Raw genomic sequence first — 10,992 nt, 5'->3', positions numbered from 1 at the left:
GGAGGGAAATATATCACTGGTGGTGGGGTCTGTTTGGAGGTGGCGGAAATGACGACGGATGATACGTTATACATGGAGATTGGTGGGGTGGTAGGTGAGGACCAGTGGGGTTCTGTCCTGGTTTTTTTGTTGGGGCCGTGGGATTAGGCGTGGTGACGGAGATTGGCATGGGGGCAGGTGAATGATGTCACTGGGAGCGGAAGTGGCTGCGGCGACGACAACCCCGGGGGCGGAAGTGGCTGTGGTGATGGCAGAAACAGTGTTGTTCCTGATAGTGAAAACAGGGAGCCTCCATTTTTCCCACAGAAACATGGGAAAACCCTCCCAGTAAGCAAGATAGGGATACAACATTGCTAAATTACAGCAAACAAAACATTAAACTCAGGAAAAAGACAAACCAGCATTGCTACACTGCACCATTTAAATAATTTAGAGAAAAGGAGTTAAAACAGTATTGGTATAGAGTGGATATGATAGTCTGTCAGTAAGCGAAATGAAACAGCATGGATATACCACAGGATTAATATGTTTAAAGCAAAGCGAATGAAGCAGCATTTAGATATTGCAAAATCTTTGAAGGATGATGAATAAACAATTATATTAGGAAGAAGTAGCAGGAAAATTAATGCTGCCTGAAACGTTTAAAAAGGGACAAATAAAACCTAAGATTGGACATCTTGGAGAAAACAGCACTGAACATACAGAATTGCGCCCAAGCTAAACACCAAATCACAAACTGAACAAATAAATACAGTATTGGATTTGATAGGATCTATAACAGATGTCATTATAGCTTGTCAAAACATAAAAGAAGACATTTTGACTTTTGGTGGCACTTAACAAACTTTTGACAATTACTTTTACTTGAATATTTAATTGTTTCTTTTTCTCTAAAATTCTTGAAGTGAAAGATTTGACAGAACAGTTCAGCATTCAGAGAATCTTTAGAAAATTGCACTAATAATTCCTATAAATTCATGGATTACTGAGGATTAAGAGATACTGAGATCAGAGTCCATAAGGGACAGAATTATTTTTGGAATTACTGATGAACCATTTTCAGATTTATCACATTCCAAAGAAGTCTTGACTTTAATGAATGCTATTTAAGTTGTGCTGGATCACAGATACATCCTAAGAGGACAAGCATAACTTTATTACAGAAGCCACCAGAACACATTGAGTTTATAATGTATAAAAATCCTAAAGACTCACGTGATGAGCTGACAGAAAGGGTAGACCAAATAGTGCATACAGGCACTCAATGCCAACTCTATGGAATAAGGAAACATTACATGTACAAGCATTGCTCAACTATGAAGAAAGAATGCAGATAGCTTCCAGAGTATATGTAGAAGTAGGACAAAGTTACAGAGCAACAAAAATCAAATAGCTACTCAAAGAGATTAATGCGAGGATCTCTAGTATGAGAAAAAATCTCTTCCTAGGGAAAATTAATGATCCAACAGACTTAAGCTTGATAGCCCCTGTTTATGTCAATGGACATCTCAATAACTTTATTCCTGTAAAGTTTAAAACATCTTCAAGAGAAACAGGACTAAGGTACGTCTCATCACAAATGTAGTTATACAACCCTTTTTGGGAAAGTGCACTGAAGCTCGGGGCCCCACCACTCCTGGGACCATCAACAAAGTTAAAGATTGATTTCAAGTCCAAACTTTACCTGCCTGATGGATTCGTGTTAACAGAAAACACTGACCATCTTCTGTTTTTCATAAGAAGCTGCTATTTATGACAAATGATCAGTACTAGGCACAAGCAAAAAAATAGAAATTATCAACACATTGCAACATATTTGGGGAGGCAAGGGCATAATGGTATGCTTGCTGCTAATCCAAAGACAAGGTAATATTCTGGGGACCTGGGTTCAAATCCCGCCACGGCAGATGGGGAAGTTTGAATTCAATAACTATTTGGAATTAAGAGTTAGTGATGACCTGAATCTATTGTTGACTGTTGGAAAAACTCACCTGGTTCACTAATGGCCTTTAGGGAAGGAAATTTCCATCCTTACCTTGACTGGCTTAAATGTGACTCCAGGCCCATAGCAATATGGTGGAATCTATGGGCAATTAGGGATGGGATATTCAGTGCTGGCCAAGCCAGAGACACTCTCATCCCATAAATGAATTTTAAAAATTGCTCCACTGGCTGAAATGCTAACCTGTACTTAAAGCCAGACACAGACAATTGAGCAAACAGGGATGGCATGGATTGAGGGGAAAGGTGTTGGGAAAACACAGTTCAACTGCACCAGTCCACAAGATGGAATGATGTTTCCCACTTAGCTTTCTAAGACCTTCATTATTTCCTTCTTCTAGTGGAAGATACAAGGCAGTTGGCTCACTAATTGTTCCAATGTAGTATGCGATGATGCTGCTGCTTTAACAAGATTTTATTGTCCTTGGTTTTGATTTTCATGAGGTCGTAAAGACACAGACCCCGGAAGGTCTAGGTTTGAAGGGTTTTGGGCCAATTTGATGATAGCTAACAGATACTACCTCAGGCAAAATGCTTTCAAGTTTAAAAAGCACACACTTGAACAATGAAAGGGGAGTGGCCAGTTCTCTCAGCTCATCTTTTCTCTGGTTTGGGTTTGGGTTTGGTTTGGTTTAAGCAGGCAGCGAGTTGTGAAGCTGCTGGACCCAAAGAAGCAAGTCATGCTGATTCTCCCTCTCTCTGACATCTCTTCTGTAAGAACCTTGGTTTGATTTTACCTTTTGTGCCAAGGGTGTTTTAGGGATTGTTGCAAGTTTTAGAACAACAACAATATCATTAAACTGGGGTAATCTGTTGGGTTTTTGGATACATTAAGTTATTCTGTATTGTGTTCTCTTTTGTTTGTGTTTCATTCAGTAACCTTGCAAATAGATTCTGTTTTGTTTAAAACTAAGTGGGTTAACCAGCTACATCCCTCCTGGAATATCCACCTGCTGAAAACAACCAGCAAAGTTAGGGTGTGGACTACTTTCTTTGAAATGTTTTGCGGGGGTCTGGCCTGGTCCATAGCAGATTGGATAAAATATATCACTTATAGCCACAGTGTTGTCACAATAGAGTTAAAGTTCTGTCAATTCTTTTTTTTGGCTGTATTTTAACTGTGGTGTGAGAATAAAGTGTGTCTGTGCTTAAAGCCTGGTAATTTGACCGACCAAATCACATCTGCAATTCAACAGCTGACACTTACCTCTTAATAAGATGAAAGTTAGAGTCTTGGTTATCTCCTTGATACAGTCTGAGGGGGTTTGGTCTTGTCTGTGACACATTTGTGAAGTTGGAGATCTTGGTGAGATGACAAAATGAAGAATATAACTGTGCAGATAAAGATGTGAATGTTAATTGTAGAAATAAAGGCTGGCGGGTCTAAGGGACTAGTACTGAAAGGGTTAGTATCGGTGACTGCATTAAGATCCACCCAATCTGATGATGTCATCTGGTCTCGTGTGGGGAGAAGGCACGGTGGCACAGTGGTTAGCACTGCTGCCTCACAGCGCCAGAGACCCGGGTTCAATTCCCACCTCAGGCGACTGACTGTGTGGAGTTTGCACATTCTCCCCGTGTCTGCGTGGGTTTCCTCCCTGTAGTGTTAGATGCAGGAGTAAATGTAGGGGAATGGGTCTGGGTGGGTGCGCTTCGGCGGGTCGGTGTGGACTTGTTGGGCCAAAGGGCCTGTTTCCACACTGTAAAGTAATCTAATCTAAGGCACAGCAGCTTAGAGTCTTGTGAAGACCGAGGCCCTATGTTTATTTTAGTAATGTAGCTTGTACCTAATTGCTATCACACTGTAAACTGCATCTCGTTAACACAGAATTCTCTTCTCATTACGACTCACTAACGTTTTCCTTCACTGCTGCCAACCAAATAGACCCAGAGGACCAGGCCGTGAAAGAGGATGGTAGCAGATAATAACCTGGTGATAGCTGGCATTGCAGAATGTTCAAGACACAGGAACCTACTGCCCTTGTGTCTCGAATCAATAATTCTCCCTTTTGCACAGCATTAAAACAGAACATTGTTAATTTTAAATCTGACCAATAAAACTTTGTTAAGCAAATGTATTAAAGGATATGGGCCAAAGTCGGGTATGTAGATGAGGCCACACATTAGTCATTGATCTCATTGAATGGCAGAACAGGGGCTGAATGGTCTCCTATTCCTATGTTCCAATAATTAGTTGGTTATAATCACAATGTTACTCTTGGAAACTTGCTGTGCACAAATTGATTAAAACACTACCTACATCCCGACAGCAAATGTGCTCCAAAAAGCACAATTCATTGTCTGTGTAGCGCTTTTGAAATATTCTGAAGTTGTAAATGGACTGATCTAAACAGTCTTTCTTTCTTTGCTTGTATCAAGGAGCTAACTGTATTGGTGGAGAGGTGAATGTTGATGAAAATATAAATGATTTGATTTGATTTTTTGCAGTACCACGTACCTAAGTACAGTGAAAAGTTTTGTTTTGTGAGCAGTACAGGCAGATCATAGCAAACAAAGACGTACAGACCATAGGGTGCTTAGACAGCACAAGGCATACAGGGTTACACTGTACAGGAGGTGAACAAAGCAAGATCAACATTTGAAGTTAGAGAGGTCCATTCAACAGTCTAATAACAGTAGGGAAGAAGCTGTTTGTGAACCTGTTGGTGCGAGTGTTCAAGCGTCTGTATCTTCTGCCTGACAGAAGAGGTTGGAAGAGAGCATTACCAGGGTGGGAGGTATCTGTGATGATGTTGGCAGCATTTCCATGGCAATGAGCTGTGTAAATGGAGTCCATGGATGGGAGATTGGCTTCTGTGATGGTCTGGGCTATGCACACCACCTTCTGTAGTTTCCTATGGTTCTGGGCAGAGAGGCTGTCATACCAGGCCATGATGCACTTGGATAGTATGCTTTCGATGGTGCGGCTGCAGAAGTTGGTGAAGGTCCATACGGACATGCCAAATTTCCTGGGCCTCCTGAGGAAGAAGAGACGATGTTGTGCCTTTTTGACCATTGCATCTACGGGGGAGGTCCAGGACAGGATGTCGGCTGTCGTTGTTCCGAGGAACTCCACCCTCTCCATCTCCGCTCCGTTGATGTAGATGAGAGCGTGTTTGCCCCTTTTCTTCCTGTAGTCATTGATCAGTTTTATTGGTTTTGCCGACATTGAGAGAGATTTTTTATCATTGCACCACAACACCAAGCCCTCTACCTCCTTCCTAAATTCTGACTCATCGTTGTTTCATATTTGTTCGACCACAGTGGTGTCTTCACCAAACTTGTAGATGGTGCTCGTGCGGAATTTGGCAACACATATGTGGGTGTACAGCGAGTACAGTAGGGGACTGAGAACGCATCCCTGGGGGTCTCCAGTGTTGAATGCTATCATGGAGGTGTCCATCTTCACTGATTGTAGTCTGTGAGTCAGAAAGCTAAGGATCCAGTTGCAGAGGGAGGAGTTGAGTCCTAGATCTCGGAGTTTGAGATCAGTCTGGAGGGGATTGTGGCATTGAAGGCAGAGCTGTAGTCAATGAGTAGGAGCCTGATGAAGGTGTGCTTGTTATCCAGATGTTCCAAGGGCGATAATGGGGCTAGGGAATTGGCTGTGGATCTGTTTTGCCAGTAGGCACATTGCAGGGGACTGAGGCAGGCTGCGAGGTAAGAATACGGGTGGCACGGTGGCACAGTGGTTAGCACTGCTGCCTCACAGCGCCAGAGACCCGGGTTCAATTACCGCCTCAGGCGACACTCTGTGTGGAGTTTGCACATTCTCCCCGTGTCTGCGTAGGTTTCCTGCAGGTGCTTCAGTTTCCTCCCACAATCCAAAAATGTGCAGGTTAGGTGGATTGGCCGTGCTAAATTACCCATAGTGTTAGGTGAAGGGGTAAATGTAGGGGAATGGGTCTGGGTGGGTTGCGGGTCGGTGTGGACTTGTTGGGCCGAAGGGCCTGTTTCCACACTGTAAGTAATCTAATCTAATAATGTGGGTCGTTACCAGCCTCTCGAAGCACTTCATGATGATAGAGGTTAGAGCTACTGGGCAGTAGTTGTTGAGGCACATTTTTTAAATATGTGTTCATCTCGCATATGCATTACGATTGGGTTAATATGGACCAGGATAATTAATAGATTCATCATTGCAATGCTGTGTCACGTCCACTGTGGTTGCAGTACCACATGTCTTCACTAGGCGGCACAAGTGCCTCACAATTGGAAAACTGTTCAACTAACGAATGGGGAATTTTATATGTGTGTTCCAGAAAAATCATTAGCAAGGCCAAGAATAAACAAACATGAAGAAGATTGAATCCCTTTTAAAACAGGAATATTCCCTAACATAGCAGCAAACAAGAAGAACTCAGTGCTCTGTTGAGAGGGTCATTAGGGTGAGAATCCATTGACTTAAAATTATTGACAAAAGGTTCAGAGAGAACATAGAACATAGAACATAGAAGAATACAGCGCAGTACAGGCCCTTCGGCCCTCGATGTTGCGCCGATCCAAGCCCACCTAACCTACACTAGCCCACTATCCTCCATATGCCCTTCCAATGCCCGCTTAAATGCCCATAATGAGGGAGAGTCCACCACTGCTACTGGCAGGGCATTCCATGAACTCACGACTCGCTGAGTAAAGAACCTACCCCTAACATCTGTCCTATACCTACCCCCCCTTAATTTAAAGCTATGCCCCCTTGTAATAGCTGACTCCATACGTGGAAAAAGATTCTCACTGTCGACCCTATCTAAACCCCTAATCATCTTGTACACCTCTATCAAGTCACCCCTAAACCTTCTTTTCTCCAATGAAAACAACCCCAAGTGCCTCAGCCTTTCCTAATACGATCTTTCTACCATACCAGGCAACATCCTGGTAAACCTCCTCTGCACACGTTCCAGTGCCTCCACATCCTTCCTATAGTATGAGTTGACATGATTCAAAGCAAAACATTCATCCCCCTTTAAATCCTGGAGTAAGGCAAGTCCTCCATCCAGTAGTTTCTCCTCGGGCATTTTCACACGAGGTCTGATTCCTCTGCCTCTACCTAATTTGGAGTGATAATAGCCTGCCACTTGTGCCTGGAGAGTCTTGACCAAAACTCCTCTTCTTCAGGTGGTAGCTGTTTCGAGGCTGTGACATATGCTGTGTGCATTTTATCATGAGATCCTCTGCAATGCGCTGAATCCACGGGTTATAACAGCTTTGGATGTTCTGAGGGTCAAGATAGGTTTTGCTTCCGCCTTGTTTGCAATGTTGTAGCTTTCATGTGTTCCACGTACCTGTTCAGGACCACATTTCCTAACCAAACTTCGTTCATCATGGGACCTGACCCCTCATCCACCATGCCTTTTACACATGCAGGAGCATTCCTTGGTCTCAAAACTAAACTTCGTCCTATGAAGTAAATAGCCTTTCTGATTCAGAGGGTCCTGAATCCAGCATTGGCATTCCTGAAGTTGTTTCACCACCACCACCACCGCATCCCCACCCCTCCTGGTTTGGGAAGATCCGATTTAACCTGGTGCAAGGCCTTGTCCCCATTGGATATTCTACTAGATTTGTCCCTGTAGGTGTATGGGGTGGACCTGGACTCAATAGGAACAGTGGCAGTATGTTGTCGAGTGAAGCTGTAGGCTGTTTCTTCAAGCCTGCCCTGAAAGTTTGGACTGTGCTTTTTTTCCACATGACCACTTGGCGATGGATGGTATGGAGCTGTCCTTCCATACCAAATGTCATGCGACATTAGGAAATACACAGAATATTTGTTGGTAAATAATGGCCTGTTGTCTGTGACCAACACCTCATGGAGTCTGTGTATTGCAAAAGATGCTTGCAGCTTGTCAGTCATCACCCTGTCATTGACAAATGAACTGTGCGCTCGTCCAAACACTATTAGAGGGTGTCCACTATGAGTAAAAACATAAAACCCATGAAAGGATGGTACAGTCGACCTGCAACCACGTCCAGGGTTTAGCCAGCCATTCCCGTGAATGTGGAGGAGCTGTTGCTGGTGACGTTTATGTATTGTTGGCACTCGAGGCTCTGCCCAATCAACGTGGCTATGTCAGTATTCAATCCTGGTCACCAGACATAAATTCTCGCCAATATCTTCATTCCTGATGTAATTCAGCCAGTCTCAGGTAATGACCTTTGCTCGGGACAACTGCTCTTGCTCCCCATAATACTATGCCATCCTCTCTGGCAATCAGGTCTCCCTGGGTCCAGAAAAGTTTCAGTTTTCGTTGTGATGGCTTGCCTTATGACCAACCTAAACTATGAAAGTAACCACCCCAACACACACAAACGAAGCTGCATCAGGACACTATTCAAAAGGGCCACAACACACTGCAGTACACCAGAACTGCAAAAAGAAGAAAACTAACACCTATACAAGGTATTCGCCAAAAACGGATACCCGCGCAACTTCATCAACAGATGCCTAAGAGAAAGACCACGGAACGAGGACATACCACAACCAAAAGGACTAGCCACACTACCATACAACAGGAGCATCTCGGAACTGACAGCCACACTACCCTGGCTTCCTTATAACTCTCAATCGCCCCAATTGTACCTTCACGCCTCATCTTTACATAGGCTGCCCTCTTCCATTTAACAAGGGATTCCAATTCCTTATTAAACCACGGCTCCCTCACACGACCCTTTCCTCCCTGCCTGACGGGCACATACTTATCAAGGACACTCAATAGTTGCTCCTTGAACAAGCTCCACATATCAATTACACCCTTGCCTTGAAGCTTACTTTTCCAGGCCACACATCCTAAGTCATGCCTCACAGCATCATAATTTCCCTGCCCCCATCTATAACTCTTGCCCTGTAGTGCACACTTATCCCTCTCCATCACTAGAGTAAAACATGAGGAGATGGTTCCCACTCACAGACAAAGAGGCAATTTAAACCGATTCTGTGAATAATTTTGACTTGAGGGCAGGGAGGTTCTTTCTGTGGGTAACAGGATACTGACACCAAACCCCTTTCTTTGACTGGGTGTAAGTTCCAATCTGGTTTAGGGTGGTACAATCACTAGTGAGTCTGAACAAGAAGAGGATTCTGTCTTCAACAAGATCGGTCCATTGTGTCTCGGAGTTGGGATGTCATGTTGAGGTTGTACAGGACACTGGTGAGGTCTCTTCTGGAGCACTGTGTCCAGTTCTGGCCACCCTGTCTTCGGAAGTTAAAAATCACACAACACCAGGTCCAACAGGTTTAATTGGAAGCACTAGCTTTCGGAGCGCTGCTCCTTCATCAGGTGGTTCATCATGAAGGAGCGACGTTCCGAAAGCTAGTGTGCTTCCAATTAAACCTGTTGGACTACAACCTGGTGTTGTGTGATTTTTAACTTTGTACACCCCAGTCCAACACCGGCATCTCCAAGTCCTGACTGTCATCGGAAGGATACTATTAAGCTGTAGTGGGTTCGAAGGAGATTTACTGGGACGTTGCCAGGTATGGAAGGTTTAAGTTATAAAGAAAGACTGGAGAGGCTGGGACAGTTTTCACTGGAGCGTAGGAGGTTGAGAGGCAGGTTTATAAAACAATGATGGGTGTAGACAGAGTTAATGGGAGTTGTCTTTTCCCCAGGGTGGGGGGGTTTCAAGACCAGGGGGCACATTTTTAAGGTGAGAGGAGAGACATTGAAAAAAGACATGAGGGGCAAATTCTTTGCACAGAAGCTGGTTGGAGGAATATGGGACAGCAGCAGGCAGCTGGGACTAGTTTAGTTTAGAATTGTGGACAGGTTGGACCGAAGGGTCTGTTTCCTCTATGACTCTGTGTAGTTTCCTGTATAATAGCAATTAGGTGTAGAAACACAGAAAGAAAGAAATTGGGAGCAGGAGTGGGTCATTTGGTATTTTTTGAGACTGCTCTGTTGTTCTTTATAGTTTATTCTTGCTCCCTATGCCCTTTCAGCTTTTTAAGCCAGAAGAATTATATCCAAATCCTTCTTGAAAATAATGTTTTGGACTCAATTCAGGAGAATTCCACTGTTTGGGTGAAGAAATTTCTCCTCAATGCAGTTCTAATGACCTACTCTGTATCCTTAAATGTTGACCTCTCGTTCTGGACTCCCAACCATTGGGAACATCCTTGCTGCATTTACCCTGTCTAGTCCCTGTTAGCTTTCTATGGGATTCCCCCACATTCTTCTAAACTCCAGTCAATATAGTCCTAACTGATTCAGTCTCTCTTCGTGTATCAATGGCATTCCTGTCATTCCAGGAATCAGTCTGGGAAATATTCATTGCACTCGCTCCATCGCTAGAACATCCTTTGAAACTGCTCACAATTCTCCAGCTGTGGTCTCACCAAGGCCCTTTATGAGTGATATCAGCTGGTGGGTTGTTGTGAAGATTACAAAGAGTCTTGTTGACCCCTCTGTGGGTCCGACAGTGTTGCGCCTTTTCCTTACCCAAACCTGACGGACTTCACCAGTTGGAGCAAAGCCGAAAACAGTGTCCGACATTAACCCTTTCAGAGCCAAGACCTTATGCAACATTGTACAGACCAAACAGGAGTAGAGATCGGGCTGAGCTCTACTTCGTGAATGGCCTCTTCCTGTGCACTAGGTTGTGATTATCACTAGCTTGTCTGTTGGGGCTGGACATAGTCAGCAGGGTGATCTCACAAAGGGTCGGGGAGTGTCAAGGCCTGGGGACAGGGAAAGCAGAGGCATGTGTGAAGATGGGGGCAAGGACGGTGATGGTAGGCAGTTCAACGTGAATAGGGGGCAGCCTAAGGTGGGAAGGTAGGTTACGGGAGGGTAGGTTATAGGTAGTGACTGGATCAGTGGTGCTGGAAGAGCACAGTTGAAACTTTATTGCTGGAACAGCACAGCAGGTCAGGCAGCATCCAGGGAACAGGAGATTCGACGTTTCGGGCACAGGCCCTTCTTCAGGAATGAGCAGAGAGTGTTCAGCATGAGAAGATAAAAGGTAGGGAGGAGGGACTTGGAGGAGGGGCGTTGG

Source organism: Chiloscyllium plagiosum, chromosome 9, assembly GCF_004010195.1.
Source record: "Chiloscyllium plagiosum isolate BGI_BamShark_2017 chromosome 9, ASM401019v2, whole genome shotgun sequence".
In the NCBI taxonomy this organism is placed as follows: domain Eukaryota; kingdom Metazoa; phylum Chordata; class Chondrichthyes; order Orectolobiformes; family Hemiscylliidae; genus Chiloscyllium; species Chiloscyllium plagiosum.
Note: the sequence above shows the minus strand (reverse complement) of the source record.